Genomic DNA, 17,353 nt, shown 5'->3' with positions numbered 1-17,353 from the left:
CAATCTAGTGAAAGCAGTACAGCCCCCTTAGTGCAGACACAGTTACATCGAGATAAAGGTGCTTTATCCTGGTGCAGCCATTCCTGTCGAGGAAGGGGAATAAGCTATATTGCTGGAAGGCAGCTTTGTACCATTATAAGTCTAGTTTTACTAGGGCTTGTCCCAGGATAACGATACTGTATCGGTAAAATATCACGTCCCTAATCAAAACAGTTATCCTGGTACAACTTTTACATGTAGACTAGGCCTATGGCCCTCTCCAAACTACAAAAATCACTATCTTTAAAGATGCCTGTGGCCAAATCATAGTCTATTTTTGCCCATGTGGAAAGGAAAGGGCATTGTGTACGAGGGAAGGCGTCTACACGTGGTTCTCTAACCATGCTCATCACAAGCGTCTTCCACCCACACATGAAAGAAAAAGACCTATTAGGGCACAGAGCCTATTCCTGCAACCCCTCAATGAACCCACACACCTGCAATCCCATTGCAGTCTATGGGATCACTCCCGTGAATAAGAACTACTCACCCGGAAAGCTGAAGACTCAGGCCGAAGGGTTGGCCACATCCATGTTTCACAATCACAGATTCATCGATTCCAAGGCCAGACGGGACCATTGTGATCATCTCGTCTGACCTGCTGCACAGTACAGGCCAGAGAAGGTCCCTGAAAAAATCTCTACAGCAGATCTGTTTAACCACGAGTTATTTCGGTAGACTAGCCCTTTGTTTTGCTGTTATTTTTCCCCCATGGAGGATCATTATTCCCATTGGGTGGTTAGCATTTATTAGATGGATGCTTTTTAAAATCCTTAAGCGAGTCAAGCATGACCAAATGCATCTGTTTTTTATACGAGTTGAAAATGCTTTCTAATAATCCAAACGCTGAATAGAATAACGGGCAGTAGGAATCTGGAGTAGTCCCAGAAGGCAAGAGAACCCAAGCGCTGTCTAAAGGAGAAAATAAAACCATAAGGCCTGAAGCCATGGCTGTGTTTATTTTATTCTTGGCCCGTGGAATCCTTTCACAGGAAAAAATTTAAACCAGCAGTAGCTATTTATATAGCCACGCGCAGAGTAAACACACATGGATGGGGTTGTCTCCATTCACAACACGGCAGCCATTTTCTTGGGATTCCTGCCACTTCCGGTTTCCATGGAAACGTTGTTTACCCTCTTTCCCTCTTATCGGCGTCTAGACCCGAAAGAATTCTAGTTCGGTGAACTTTGCTGAATAATAAAAGAAACATGAGTTGAAAATCAGACAAAGCTGGAGGAGGCTTCCCCACCTCCTCCCCCCCTACACACTCTCTCTCTCTCCTACTGTATGAAGTCACAGAGTTGTATTGGGAAGCTCAAAATGCCAGCAGTCTTATCTTGACTGGAGAGCCGTGTTTGCTTTAGAACGGGAGCCCCTATGGCTGCTGGGAAATGCACGGCACCAGGCACTTGGTAAACATGTGAATCTGTGGTATGCGTAATACTGTGCAGAGCTCCATGGCTGACAAGTGGTGACAAAGTGGGAATTTTTTGTAATTTTTATGATGTCTACGTGTGCCTCAGTTTCCCCTGTAGTTTGCTTGGCTACCCAGTGGGCGGGGGGGAAGGACTGCATTTGCTCTTGGGACCAGCTAAGAGACCCAGGTGTGTATGTGCGTCACCTAGCTGTCTAAGTGGACTGAATGGATCATTAATAATGATTGGCCACGGTCGACCCATCTCAGTGGAAGATCTAAGAATAGAAAGTGCACTCACCAGGACATTGACACCTAGCAAGCAATGACCCAGATGGAGAAGGATTTCCCCACCTCTGAGCAGGAAAACTGAGCACAAATCCCAGCTTGAGAACAAAGGTGGGGGTATGAGGTGGGGGAATAAGCGTTGGCTTCTGGAAGAGGCTGGGGGATCTCTCACCTGCGAACTGACTAAGAAAGGAAGTCAGAGGGCGAGACAAAGAGCCTGAAAACGGAGCTCACCACATCTTTACTGGTGAATTGCTCTAGGCTGATCAGAATGGACTACGCTTTAATCTTCGTTTCTTTCTGCTAACCTAAGCACTTCCTTTGCCATGTTCCACTTGACTAACAAACCCGACTATTTTGAAAACACCGCTTGATTGTCACTGCAAATACTGGGTGCGGTGCATTAGTCCCTGAAGAGCAGATAAGTCTCTGCCAGGAGCCTTGCCGGACTCGCTGAGCAGAGCTCACAGTGTAAAGCAGGAGTGCTGAAGCCCTAGAGGTTCAGACTCATGAGGCGGTGATGCTGCGTGACCCACCCCAAAGGAAGAGTGAGATCCCTTGGGGGTCTGGTGCAGCAAAGGGGTTCCTCCAAGAGACTGTTCCAAAGTTGGGGGTGTAGCACCAAGCCTGTGAATCCGTGACACAAGTACATGAATCATAGAATCCTAGAATATCAGGGTTGGAAGGGACCTCAGGAGGTCATATAGTCCCACCCCCTGCTCAAAGCAGGACCAACACCAACTAAATCATCCCAGCCAGGGCTTTGTTAAGCCAGACCTTAAAAATATCTAAGGAAGGAGATTCCACCACCTCCCTAGGTAACGCATTCCAGTGTTTCACCACCCTCCTCGTGAAAAAGTTTTTCCTTATATCCAACCTAAACCTCCCCCATGGCAACTTGAGACCATTACTCCTCGTTCTGTCATCTGCTGCCACTGAGAACAGTCTAGATCCATCCTCTTTGGAACTCCCTTTCAGGTAGTTGAAAGCAGCTATCAAATCCCCCCTCATTCTTCTCTTCCACAGACTAAACAATCCCAGTTCCTTCAGCCCCTCCTCGTAAGTCATGTGTTCCAGTCCCCTAATCATTTTTGTTGCCCTCCGCTGGACTCTTTCCAATTTTTCCACATCCTTCTTGTAGTGTGGGGCCCAAAACTGGACACAGTACTCCAGATGAGGCCTCACCAATGTCGAATAGAGGGGAACGATCACATCCCTCGATCTGCTGGCAATGCCCCTACTTATACATCCCAAAATGCCATTGGCCTTCTTGGCAACAAGGGCACACTGTTGACTCATATCCAGCTTCTCCCCTAGGAGAACCCTTAGGTCCTTTTCTGCAGAACTGCTGCCGAGCCATTCGGTCCCTAGTCTGTAGCAGTGCATGGGATTCTTCCGTCCTAAGTTGCAGGTCTCTGCACTTGTCCTTGTTGAACCTCATCAGATTTCTTTTGGCCCAATCCTCTAATTTGTCTAGGTCCCTCTGTATCCTATCCCTACCCTCCAGTGTATCTGCCTCTCCTCCCAGTTCAGTGTCATGGTTGAGTAGAAGCTCCTCTTGATTTGCTGGCTCAGAGATTCTTTAAGCTAATTCATCCATCTCTCTCCTTTTCTTTTAACTCTGCTGACAGCAGCTCCCACCTTGAAGAAACTTGATGTCTTAAAGTCCCTGTTTACCTCCTATCATTTTTCAAACATGTATAATCAGAGCCCGGCTGGAGTCAGTAACCCAATCTGCTAGTGCTTTTGAAGGGCACCGCTATCCTTGTGCAGATAGTACACATAGATGTTGACTTGCCACATAGCTTTGTTTTGTTTTTCAACATAGAAGGCAAATGAAATGGGACGGCACTCAACCGCCAGGGGCAATTGCTGTGCCAAGATTATTGATTGTAAATATTATGCCTTGAGATTCTAGGCTATTAAAGTTAACCATCATCCTCCCTGTAGAGTTATCCTTGGAATTTGAGCTGCTAAAAAAAGGGCTGAGGATGTTAAGGATGAACGCACAGGCTGCTGCAGGCAGAGCTCATTTTTAACTCCTCAGAACAGGCAGTCTCATTCCTAGAGCCATAAACCATTTGCAGGCTGGATTTCTTTGGAGAGTCAAAGGGGAATCCACAGGGTCCTTCATGGAGCTCATGCAAATGGGACTGAACCAGGTCCCCGATGCAAATACCCCCAGACTGTGATGCCATTTGGCCGTGGATCTAAATGGTGTGGCCTGGTCCCATCTCTGCTGAAAATAAACACTTTGATTGATCCTGTTGTTGCCTGATTTGCACAAAGTGGAGGAGATTTCAGCAGCCACATCTTTTCAAATGGAGACAACACCTGCAGAGGCTGGAGACTACAGGTCTAAGCTGGTCGGATAACAATGGAGCATTATGTGATGTGATGTGCAATCTTAAAGAGCCAAAGCTCGATATTGAAGATGAAGGTCGTGCAATGCTGTGGGCCGCAGTTGGCTGTATTTTGACTACCTTTGTCCAAAGGAAAGAATTTTCAACTTTTGAGGCACCTAAATCCATATTTTAGGCACCTTAATAAAAGTAGCTATTACCAGCAGGAGAGTGGGGTGTGGGGGGAACGAAAACCTTTTGTAGTGGTAAACACCCATTTTTTCATGGTTTGTGTGTATAAAAAGATCTTCTGTACTTTCCACAGTATGCATCCGATGAAGTGAGCTGTAGCTCACGAAAGCTTATGCTCAGATAAATTGGTTAGTCTTTAAGGTGCCACAAGTACTCCTTTTCTTTTTGCGAATACAGACTAACACGGCTGTTACTCTGAAACCCATATATTTAGGCACCTAACTTTAAGGCAACCAAGTCTGATCATTGGGAGTGGGGTTTTCTAAAGCATGCAAGTGGTTTAGGAGCACCAGATCCACTGAAAGTGCTCTTAAGTCAGTGAGGCACTTCTGACAGCCCCATCCTTTTTCATAAACCATTTGTAACCGTCGCAGCTTAGCTGCAAGAAACAAAAATGCTCATTGTGTTAGCCCATGAAACAATCCCTTTCTTAAAACATAATAATAGCAAGAAGCGGGTGATACATTTATATTGGAAGAGCTTTTATAGCCTCAGGAAGGGAAAGTAACATGATTCTGCAGTACCTTGCAATAGGCCCTTTATTTCTCTAGCTGGCAGCCAGAGAGAGACTCTTATTGTTTTATGGATGATGGATAAGCTTCTTCTACCCTCTGGACATTTCTTTTCACCTTTCCTGCTCCTCTTTATGAAATGTCTCTCTAATGGTAAATTACCAGGTAGGTTTTTGAAAGCCCCAATGGTGAATATGAAAAATCAACATCCTGGATGTTTGGACCTTTTTGTTTAGTTCGATAATCAATCTTGAAAGAGAAAATTAAATCAACCAACAAAAAATCCAGAGCCCAGACCTATGAGAAATCATGGACACCTAACAATATCATTTTCACCTGCTGCAGAATAAATGTCTTGGGTGACAGCAGGTACAAGATGCCATCTCCATAAGTCCTGCCAGTTTTGTATTCACTGTGCCAATCCACAGTCTGTAACTGGCACGGGGATCAGACCAAAGAAAAATATCACCAGGTTTGGTTAGCAAATCATTTTCATCTGTCACAGGACTACCGCGGTTGGAAGTGCCTAAAGACATCAAACAAACCCAGTGACTTATTCTGTACATACTTTTACCTTGTTTGATTTTTCCGATGTATTCTATAACTTGTACTGTTCCAGTAAAATAAAGCCTGTTATAACGTTCTGGAGATTTTTTTGAATTCCTACATGAGGTTGTGTTAGCAGTTGAGAAAACTTTCCCTTGGTTGTGTTTCAAAATGAAAACAATGTTCTTTGGATTGACTAAAACCAAAGATGGAAATCAAATTTTGGTACGGGAGATATGTCAAGGCAATGGCCATGTAGACTTTATTACTTCTCTGGGTTTCTCATCAGTAGCAGAACATCTGGGACTCAGAATACACTTGGTCTCTTTATCCCATGCAGCCATATAACCTCAAGCCATGCTCTTGTTAGCTAGGTGGGATTGGGCTTGATCTACTTAAACTAATCTATCTAGGTATTTATAGTGCACTCCAACCATAGTATATGAGCAACTGGCTTGAGTCAACACCTGGCATGGGAGATTCTCCCTAGGAAAGCACAAGGTGGTACAGGAAGATACATTGGTATTTCAGGTTTCAGAGTAGCAGCCGTGTTAGTCTGTATCCACAAAAAGAAAAGGAGGACTTGTGGCACCTTAGAGACTAACAAATTTATTTGAGCATAAGCTTTCGTGAGGAAAGCTTATGCTCAAATAAATTTGTTAGTCTCTAAGGTGCCACAAGTCCTCCTTTTCTTTTTATTGGTATTTCAGTAGGTGCTATTAATCTGCTTTGAATCAATGCCCCAGCAGGGTGTTAAGGGCTCACTGGGGAGCTGGAGATGCTAGAGCTCACCTTAACTGATCACTCTCATTATAGTGTGTATGATAACACCCATTGTTTCATGTTCTCTGTGTGTATATATATATATATATCTTCCTACTGTATTTTCCACTGCATGCATCCGATGAAGTGGGTTTTAGCCAACGAAAGCTTATGCTCAAATAAATTTGTTAGTCTCTAAGGTGCCACAAGTCCTCCTGTTCTTTTTATGAAACAGAGAGCCTGTGTTGAAGATCTGATGGCATAGTTTGCAAGTTAGCCTTGGCCAAATCTGAGCTTGGATAATTCTGTTCTGCTGACCTACCCCTCTGCTCCCCACCTCCACCATGCTTTGAGAGTCTTCTGTGTAGCTCCTGGAATGCGTTCGGGATTCCTGTGATGCCAGTGGATCCAGGGCTTTTTCAGTGAAAGCGTCTACTCTGGTTGCATTTGCCCTGATCTAAACCCAGAAGCACCCCTCAATGACTGGACTTATTTACCACAGAATGTGGTGAATGGCTTGAAGCCCTGCTGAAGCACCAAGGCATGGCTGCACACTCCTCAGGCCAGCTAGACAAAAGCATGCTGGGGATGAACCTCTCAAGGGGCATGGCAAATTCTGAGTTGCTGCTGCATATCTCGAAGAGATAAGGACAGGGCCCTTACTGACGTTGTCATGTCAGCAGCCTACAGCCGCTGCAATCATAGGACGCTGAGAAGGGTGATATTTATTAGTAGATATTTAGAAATCATTTGCCGGGTGACGTGTAGTAAGCTGTTAGCAGCTGGTGGTGACTAATTTTTGACATCAGTTTATTCCAGGAGAATTGCTTTAACCATTAGAAAATATATTTGATCATTGTGCAACAATCATCTGTTTCATTAGATGTGTGGTGGATTTTTTTTTGTATTTTCCTGTAAATTGTAGTCCCATGCTAATATTTATAAATTGTAAAACATTGTCCTAAGTAGGGTGGCTCACTGCTGAATGAATAATAGATTTTACAGATGGAAAAGTCTATTTAGCCTATCCCTTGGGGACCAGCACATGATTCTTCCCTAAGGGAGATTCTCCAGTACTTTGTCCAGTCTAGTTTTAATGTGTTCATTTGAACCCAAAGCATGCACAGTATTGGATGCCCCCACTACTAACACCAGTTTCCTGTTCTTGCACCAGCATTGTCCTTCTACCAGATGGTAGCAGATGTCCAGGGCCTGGCTGGTCAGCTTCCCAGTGGAGGAGAAATCAGTGACATGGAATCTCGATATAGTCTACGTGTAACTTGTTTTATTGACATGGATACACCAGCCCTGGAACAGAGGTGGTTGAACAGCACATAGGACAATCCCTTCTTCCATGAATTTCTGCCCAGTACCAGTGCCCAGCTCCCAGAGAGCTACTCTGCCTCAAAAACTGACTCCAGTCAGTCCAAGGCAGAGAGCAAACTCTCCTGCTACTCACACAGCTCCCCCTCCAAGAACCAGTGCTTCTGTACAGAAACTAACAATAGAGCGTGTCTTCCAAAACTGAACATTTGCTCGTACTTTGTGAAAAAGAAGTTGGAAGACTATGCGTAACAGCACCACTTGATGTTGCCTGCCATAGCAATATGTTCTCTTTATATGGTACCTATTGTCCTTATGAAGAGAGCAAGTAGACCATGGGGCTCCTGGAAACAGAGGTTTTCCTTTTATAAGGAGTCACAGACAACAAAACCCATATATATTAAAGAACTTTTTTTTTCATTACATCAGCTACTTCAGTTTCTGTCTCTCTCCCTCAAAGCCATTCCCTGAGATAGGCATCACTATATAATGGACCCTAAAAATCATAATAAAATTTACCACATTAGGGGTTTGGCTATGTTACAAGGAATCTGTTCATCTGACACTTGAACCCTTGCATCTGGAAGCAGCTGTTCTACCACTTGAGAAAATGAAAATTTCCATTGGCTGTCATTAAAAACAGCACTTCTGTCCTCCACCTGCTAGGAGGTGAGACCATTAGTGTCAGCCTTCCTGTCTCTGTAACCAGTGTCCATGGGTGCAATACAGACCATGACATATTGGCTACCCTGATGTCCCCAAACCCCACATTTAGTAGTTTTCATAAAGCCAATTCCTATCCCAGGTGTCTCAGTGAAGGCTTATGAGTTAGCATGGAAATCGTAGCTATTCTCAGAGTCTATTTACCCTAACTAGGAGCTGAGTCTGATCTTGCTTACCCTAGGTTTATGGCACAGTCACACATCACGCTCCACTTCTGATGCCTACAGTGGGAGTGGGACTGGACCTGCACACAGGTGGAACACCATTGACGTCAATGGACTTCTTACCACTGATTTACACTGATCAGAATCAGGCCCTACATGACGGAGCTGCTTACACAAATCCTTCTTGTTTGTAAATTTCAGGAAACACTGCAAACTGTGCCATGTTCTCAGGTATATACCTTCTAAATAACAGCCTGAACTCCACTCGTGGTTTCGTTTTCTACAACAGGCAGAAAACAAATGATAATACTAAGCACTCTGTTTTCTTTAAAGATGTTCATTAACATCCCAGTCCAACTGGCATGGAAGGCAATGGGAATCTTTTCATCACTGGCAATGACATGTGGTCTTGTAACTAAGGTAGCAGGTTCAGGACTCCTGGATTCTACTCTTTACTCAGCCTCTGACTCTGTCACCCCGGGTGCCTCAGTTTACCCTTCCATAATAACATTTATCTGCTGCACAAGGGTGCTGTGCAGCATAATTATTGACTGTGAAGTGCTTATTAAAATCTTCAGCTGAAAGATGCAACTAGAAGAAAAGGATGCATAAGCTGGCAAGAGAGCCCCATATTAAACGTTTCCGAATGCTAAGAGAAAACCTGCATTTTTTTTATTTTTTAAACTCCCCAAATAAAAATCTGTTTTGTTTAGTGCTCTATGAAATGTAGAAAAGCAGAAAAGAAATGGCAATAAAGAGCAGTGAGGAGGCAGCCCCTTCTATCAAGTTTACTCTCTTCATATTGAGTATGGAAAGGCCGAGAATCCACACCCTAGGGGCTGCTATCTTGGCAGAGCGGAGCTGTATTGACAGAACTGAGAGTTTCACCCTAAATAAAAACAGAGCAAAAAAGAAACAGATCTTTCAAGACCTGGATCTTGGAGGGAAACTCTATTAATCCTGCTTCCTTTCTCATAACAATAAGATGGGGTTAAGTGATTTAACTTTAGAAGTGAGTTAAAACGGCTTTCATTTTGTTCTTGTTTTTCTTCTTTTTTTTTTTTTTTAGGATTAAAAACCAAAAAAAAACCCAAAGTGTTTTTTCTCCCCCTTCTGGCTTAATTCCTCAAGAATGCCTAGGAACGCATTGAGCATGGCTGTCCTCAGGCACCTAACTTTAATCACATTGTAAATCTTTTGTGAAGGTACTGTAGAAAGGATAGGCCATATAGGGTGCTAATTAGCTCTGAGTTAAGCTTCTGAGAAATCCAATTGAAATTAATACTGGGCGGGAGAGGGGGACACATCCAGGAATGCAGGTAGCAGAATGAGAATGGAGGTGAATGAATAGCCTTTGCTGCTTGTATACCCTCACCACGGTGCTAGCCAGACAGGTACCGGGATAAGGAAAGTTTAATCTGAGACCATAGAAAATTGCATTGTGGCCTGTCTTTAGGGCCCCAGCCTGGGTTTTAGCTGCTGCTGTCAGCAGGACTATCTTTCCTTTAGGGAACAGAAGGAGAGACAGAGAAACACCATGCTGGGATATAGAGTCCATCCTGGTAGGGGAGTGGATTAGGATCATTCTCCTGGCTTTGCTACTCTCTACAGGCCAGAGCAAAAAACAAAAAACAAAAAAAAACCCCCAAACCTGGGGACGGGAAAAAAAGCTAAAGCCAGACAGGAAGAACATGCCAGCCTCATCTATTTGATTTCTTATGATTAGCTTTCCAGTTTGTTATTTCCAGGAGTACTTTTGTAGCTGTTTTGGTTGCAGAGATTTTGGATACAATGTTTATTTTACACCCCTCCCAGCTCTGTTCTAACCTGGGAAATATGCCATATGTTGTTTTTTTAAATAATGGCTGCTTTGGGGATCTGAAAATTAACATGATGTTTTACAATTCACCAGAGCTGTTTCCAGCCACTTAGCAAGAGGGTTTCTTTTTAGCTGTGTCACAGAGTTGGCTAGTAGCAATAAGCAGATAACACCCAGAAAACATCTAGATTTTTATCAGAAAAACATAACAGCAAAAAAGAAAACAAAAGGAATTTTCAAAAACAAGGTTCTAGCTCTGAAAACCTCACATTGACTTCTCCACAGGCCCTAGGCCCAGATCCTCAAAGGTATATAGGCATCAGAAGTTAGATGTCGAAATATCGTTGAGGATCTGGGCCCTAGGCCCTCAGTCAGCTGGGAATTCAACCTCTTCTCTAGGAGAGACTCCTTCTTGATGACCATTGAACTTTCTACTGTGGTTTTATAACAGAATGAATCATCCTGTCTCTAACTGATATATTAGGCCAAATTCTGAGCTGCCTGTGGCCCATTCTGTCAGATAGCCTGGTAATGTTTTTATTACTGATATGTTATGTCTTGGGTTTTTTCCTTAGTGATGCTTTAAAGTTTTCCCAAATAAATCTGATTTTCAACCATGGAAGTTGCTAGTAGTTGACAAGGATAGACATGACCCTGCTCCCAATTCTCTGCCTCTTATTATAAATTAGAATAGATTTGCTTGCTTGGAACAGGATCCACCTCATCAAGCATGAGACAGGGACTTTTTGTGCTGTGTTTGTCCAGCACCTAGCACTTCATGCTCCCATGTGCTACTAAAATACAATAATAGACAATTGCACTGATTCCTGTGACACCTCTGTCAACGCATCTGAACACAAAAAATTCTGGGCAACATCTGAAGCAAACAGGTTGCAAGTGTTTGAATGGAATATAGAGCCATGGAAGGAAAAGAAGGTCGAGAACCCCTGAAAGTGAAGATGACATTGATACCAATTTATTATGAAAAGTGGTTTTCTGTTGAATAGCAACACAAAGGACTGCCATCTCAGAGATGCTACAATCCTGGTTTGGTGTGGTGCTGGTATGCTCTCGCTCCTTTTTATTTTGTTCAGAAGCATGCTAGGACTTTTTTTATCCTCCCACTACTGCAGTGGTTGCATATTTATAGGTTTCAGAGGAGCAGCTGTGTTAGTCTGTATCCGCAAAAAGAACAGGAGGACTCGTGGCACCTTAGAGACTAACCAATTTATTTGAGTATCAGCTTTCGTGAGCTATGTTAGTCTCTAAGGTGCCGGAAGTCCTCCTGTTCTTTTTGCATATTTATAGAGACTGCTGAACTGGAGAATTGTCCATAAAGTGCTTAAGAATCTTCCTTTGCGGTCAGTAGCATGTAAACAGGTGCTAACCATCATCTTTATGCTTCCTTAAAGAAATGGGTAAAAATACAGTTAACATTTCATAATGACTCAAGCCAAGAAAACAAACAGCTTGTCAGGAGAGATCATCCTTTGATTGTTACCCTTGTGGACTGAAGTCTGAGTCGGCATCCTACATTCTTCAATCAATTGGTTAGCATGCAACACATTATTGGAGCGATGTAGAATGCAGGCATTTATTTCCCCAAGTCTAGGCATGCACAGCTTGGCTAAGAACTGGACCTGCTGTCAGTACAAAGGTTATCTGCCCATTGATCGCCGACGGGTGCTAAGTTCCAGCTGCCGCACTGATCTGTATCTGAATAGAGGTGTTTCTTTAAAAAATGGGTGGATGGTAGGTTAAGTCTGGGCCACACTAGAAAATTAGATCAGTTTAACTACATTGGTCAGGGGTGTGAAAAATCCACACCCTTCAGCGGCATAGATGACCTAAGTCCCTGTGTAGACAGTGGTAGGTCGGTAGAAAAACGCTACCACCTCTCGGGGAGGTGGATCACCTATGCAGCTGGGAGAATTCCTCTCTTTGGTGTAGGCAGTGTCTCTACACTGAAGCGCTACAGTGGCCAGCTCTGCTGTTGTAGCTTTTTAAATATAGACAAGCCCCCAACTCCTTATGTTATTTCCATTTGTATTTTATGGGTTACAACCCAAGATCTCAAAGTTTCGCTTGTTTCATTTAGGGTTGGGCTTCACTTAAAACGCTTCAATGGCACAGCTGCCCTGCTGCAGTGCTTCAGTGAAGATGCTACCAATGCCAATGGGAGGGGTTCTCCTGTCGGCATAGGTAACCTGCTTCCTGGAGAGGCAGTAGCTAGGTCGATGGGAGAATTTTAAAAACCCGTAGACTTTTGCTTGTGGGTCTTTGTAAATCATGGTGAGAGGACATCATTCTGGACAGCCCTGGAGACTCAAGTCTTCTGTTTACCCATGGGACTAGAGGAAGAATCCCATGCTATCCTCAGCCAATTCACCCTGACCTGGAGGGATCACCTCCAGCAAGAAGAGAGGACCCCAGCCTCCAGGACCTATTCAATCCTTGGCTCCTCTGCTGACTCTAACAAGGGTGGCAACTGTGGTGATGCGTTTATGATCTGGCCATCTGCTACTGGGAGCTGGACTGAGATTAGCAACTTGTTTCACGTAAGGCACCAAAACCTGCTGTAGCCCAATCTACAGATTGTGAATTAATTATATTGATTACTTAAGAATTCTCAGTTATCACTTGGAGGGTTGACAGGTTCTTGTCCCAAGATCAGGCCCAGAATTATTAAAGTTACTGTTCAGTGGGAAACCCTGTTGTGTACAATTGCAACACTCACACTTCAGGAATCCTTCTGCAGTTGTAATAGTTTATAAATATGTGGGCAAAGTCACAAACACTCTAACCCATCAAGGTGGATAGAGATAATACAGAATGTCCATCTTCACATCCATATGTGCACACCATCCCTTGCAGAACAACCTGAAATGTTATCTTCCTCATCACTATCACCTTCCTCATTATTGCCACTGGCCATCATCCTGGCACCTCGCAAGGGCTACATCTCTCTCTCCTCCTGCACACCAGCTGGGATACAACTTTTGTATGTTATGCTGATGCCTCTATGCCTAATGCCTATTCAGTAGGGGTTTCTCCCCTCTTCCTTATTTGTATTTTCTCACCCTACTAATGTTGCGGTGCCCTTCTCCTATAGGTTAGTATATTAATGATCTCAATTTATCAATTAGTTGCCATGGCACTCTTATGGTGAGACACATGCAGATGTTCCTATTCTAAAATATCCAAAAGCTGGTGTTAGCTCATGTTCCTGTGGCTGGTTGGTGTCATCATGGGCAAACTGCCCCCTAAAGCACTCTATTCCCAGTTCCCCAAAATGTAGGGGTGACCATTAGGTCATTTATCTGTGCCAAAGTTCATAGGCCTCAAGCCTAATGCTAACTGCTGAAGCCAATGTCGTAGAAGATATAGCCCTATAGGTTCTTAGGGTTACTGCTACATAAACTAAATGCTAAAGCTAGCTCTATGGGGTCCACTGCACTGGAGTCAAACTGGTGATTTGGAATGAATGGCACTGTAAATCATAAATGATCCCATGATCATCCAGTCCCCCTCTCTTTTCGTTGAGGGCAGGCCTTACCTGAAGTGCACTGTGGTGCTATAATATCTGAGGAACTATGAGAGTAATCTGAATATAAACAACTCTTCTGTTGAAAAGGTGACTGGGTAAAACTTCGGTGGGATGGGTTTCCATTTTCACTGGAAATCCTCAGTGAAGTCTATTCTCAAGGAAACCTCTTCCATCCTGGTTACCAGACAATTTCTGCAATGCTGGTGTGTCAAAGGAGACACCTGAAATAATCCATAAAGAAACTTGTAGACTGAGTGTGCTCCCCTACAATCCACTTAGCTCCTGTGGCCCAGAGACAGTAGCTTAGGCAGTGGACTAGGAGTCTGACCTGGGTTCTATTCCAGCAGTGTTGTGGACCTGCTGTATAACCTTGGGCAAGTCATTTGAGCTCTGTGTGTCTCTGATTTCACTCCCACTCTTTGTCTTGTCTGTTTAGACTGAAAACTTTTATAGGTAGGGACTGACTCTTATCCTGTGTTTGTTCAGTGTCCTGTACAAAGCCCTGATCTTGGTCAGAGTCTCTTGGTGCGAATTTGATACAAATAATAAAGGTGGTAGCCCGTTACAATAACATTAGATTGCCAAACCGTCTAGTACCATGGAACCTCAGTTACTTGAAGGTCTCAGGGAACACGAAACCTCCAGAGGTTTGGATACCTGGGGAAGTCATCTTTATATACATAAATATATACATCTAAGAAGACATTTGCAGCTTCAAATGACAGTTTGAGCTGGGTGGTGATTAGACTAGCAAGATTCTGCTGTATATGCTGCTTTATTAAAGTCAAACTTTCTTGTTTAGATGAAAAAAACTATCCCAAAAGCATAGCCTTCATTCTGATCTCACACCAGTGAGATGCAACCCAGTTGACATCAGTGGAATTACTCCTGATTTACACCAGTGTGAGATCTGAATGAGGCTCACTGTATTCATTTCAAGGCTTTGGGACTCCCTGGGGGCAGGAAGTCTAGTTATATAACTCCCCTTCATTTACAAGAGTATAGTTTATACTTTGGAATTTATCATGTACTCCATCACCATGGCCTCTGGGAACATCACACTTGAAACCAAGCCGCAGACGACATACCACATAGTTGGTGGTACCTATATTAACTACAATTGTATTATTAACGTGTTTCTATTACAAGTTTACTTCTTCCAGTCATACTTGATTAACCTGCCTTAATAAAAAAAAAAAGACTTTAGAATCTGCACCTTTAAAGTTGACAACCTTTATAAGACATTTTTGCCTTTCTTTCCCTGAAGTATCTTCCTTTTCGTTTGCCACTTATATTTGTGCTGTTTTGCCAGAGCACAAAAGCCATCTTCTTACTAATCACAGGACTGGTCGCCTCTTCCCATGAGGCCATATCATTTTCCATCATGCAAATGAAATGTGTAAAATAGTTTTCTTTTAATCTGTTCTACTGGTAAATTAATCCAGCATTACAAACTCAGCAATAGAGTTAGATGATCTGTATATAATAGGTTTAGTCAATTGAATCAGTAAAGCCTAGCCTGTTCACCATATAAAAGGCTATAGAAATCTATGAAATCCACTTGCATATGTTTCCATAAGTAAACAATGCTGCACCTTCCTCTTGTTCCTTTTTGAAAACCAAAAATTATTATATGAGGCAAATGACATTTAATTTCATTACCTTGATGTTTTTGCTGCATGATTGTCAGGGCTATGAAGAATAATAAGGGTTTTGGGACAAAGCAGGAGATAGTTAAGTGTTGTAATGCAATCATTCAACGTGTAATTCCAAAGATTATGTCTAATGCTCTGCAATTTAACACAGATTGTCGATATTGAATTTCATCGCATATGAGCAGAACTTCACAAATATTTAGTGTGATCTTTTGTGGTTAAATCTGGACACAATCCAAGTTCAACCCAACCCATTTTTGTTGTTTAGTACTGTCTTTCCAACTTTGGGTTTTTTAAAATGGTATCTGGTAAATTTTCATAAAATGGCCAACAGGCATGTATAAAGCAGAACCCAGCTTCTCAGCATGGGGGTTGTGAACAGGTGTAAGAGGGTTGTGACCACCCTATTTTTGCCACATTGCTACATGGGGGGGGGCAGCAAGGCGGGAGGGGAATTTGGGGGGATGGATTGAGACCCACAGAAGCAGAGGAATATGAGAAGCAGCAGAAGCGGTTGCTGGACTCTTGGGTGATTGCATATGCAATGCGGCATTGCAGTTGGCCTAGTCTGCTCATGGTGGGGTTGGATCAGCTACTCCAGATGCCAAGCTGGAAGCCCCCGCAACCCTGTGAAACACCCTGGTAGCCATAAAGCTCCCTCCTCCCCTCCCAGCGTCAGTGCCTTGACTGGCTCCACCCTTCTGTGGGCCTTGATGCTGCCTCCATCCAGACTACTCTGCGGTGTGGCCAGGGTGTCCTGTGAGACAAGGTTATTACCTATACTGCCACCCAGCCAGGGGAGCCCTGTGGAGGGGGAGATGGGCCTGCAAGCTGAGCTCTGGGGGCAGAGCCTCCAAACACCTTCTGGTCACAGGCCCATCCCAGCAGAGGGGCATCCCCAGCAGAGAGTCATGGTGGGCCACGGGGACTATGTCAGGCAGGGCTCCGGCACTGGCATTGGAACAATTTCTATCGTGGGGTTGCTGAAAACCGCTGAACAAAACTGTAAACCACTCAAGCCAGGAGATGCTGCCGAACCTCCAGCATCTTTGGGAGAGCAAAAGGGTGCCCTGTGGAGAGCCCAGAGGCCCTGTCTTTGTGTGCGGAGGGGACTGTGAGCTGGAGGGCAGAGGGGCCCTGTGCTGGGGGGTTGTGCCAAGCAGGGCTCTGGGAGGGCAGGGGGCTGTACCAGGCAGGCTGCGGGAGGGACCCTGTGCAGGGGGGGCTGTGCCAGGCAGACTGCGGGAGGGGCCCTGTGCGGGGGGCGGCTGTACTAGGCAGGCTGAAGGAGGGTAGGGGGGACCCTGTGCGGGGGGACAGGGGGGGCTGTACCAGGCAGGCTGCAGGAGGGGCCCTGTGTGTGGGGGGGGAGCTGTGCCAGGCAGGCTGTGGGAGGGCATGGGGGTCCTGTGCGGGGGGGGGGGGGGGGCTGTGCCAGGCAGGCTGTGGGAGGGCGGGGGGGGCCTGTGCGGGGGGGGGCTGTGCCAGGCAGGCTGCAGGAGGGCAGGGGGGGCTGTGCCAGGCAGGCTGTGGGAGGGCAGGGGGGTCCTGTGCAGGGGGGGGGCTGTGCCAGGCAGGCTGTGGGAGGGCATGGGGGTCCTGTGCAGGGGGGGGCTGTGCCAGGCAGGCTGTGGGAGGGGCCCTGTGTGTGTGGGGGGAGCTGTGCCAGGCAGGCTGTGGGAGGGCAGGGGGGAGTCCTGTGCGGGGGGGGGGGGCTGTGCCAGGCAGGGTGCGGGGGGCCCTGTGCGAGGGGGGCTGTGCCAGGCAGGCTGCGGGGAGCGGGGGGCCCTGTGTGGGGGGGCTGTGCCTGGCAGGCTGCAGGGGAGGCGGGGGGGCCCTGTGCGAGGGGGGCTGTGCCAGGCAGGGTGCGGGGGGGGCCCTGTGTGTGGGGGGGGAGCTGTGCCAGGCAGGCTGTGGGAGGGCAGGGGGGAGTCCTGTGCGGGGGGGGCTGTGCCAGGCAGGGTGC

Source organism: Natator depressus, chromosome 22 (genome assembly GCF_965152275.1).
Source record: "Natator depressus isolate rNatDep1 chromosome 22, rNatDep2.hap1, whole genome shotgun sequence".
NCBI lineage: Eukaryota > Metazoa > Chordata > Testudines > Cheloniidae > Natator > Natator depressus.
Note: the sequence above shows the minus strand (reverse complement) of the source record.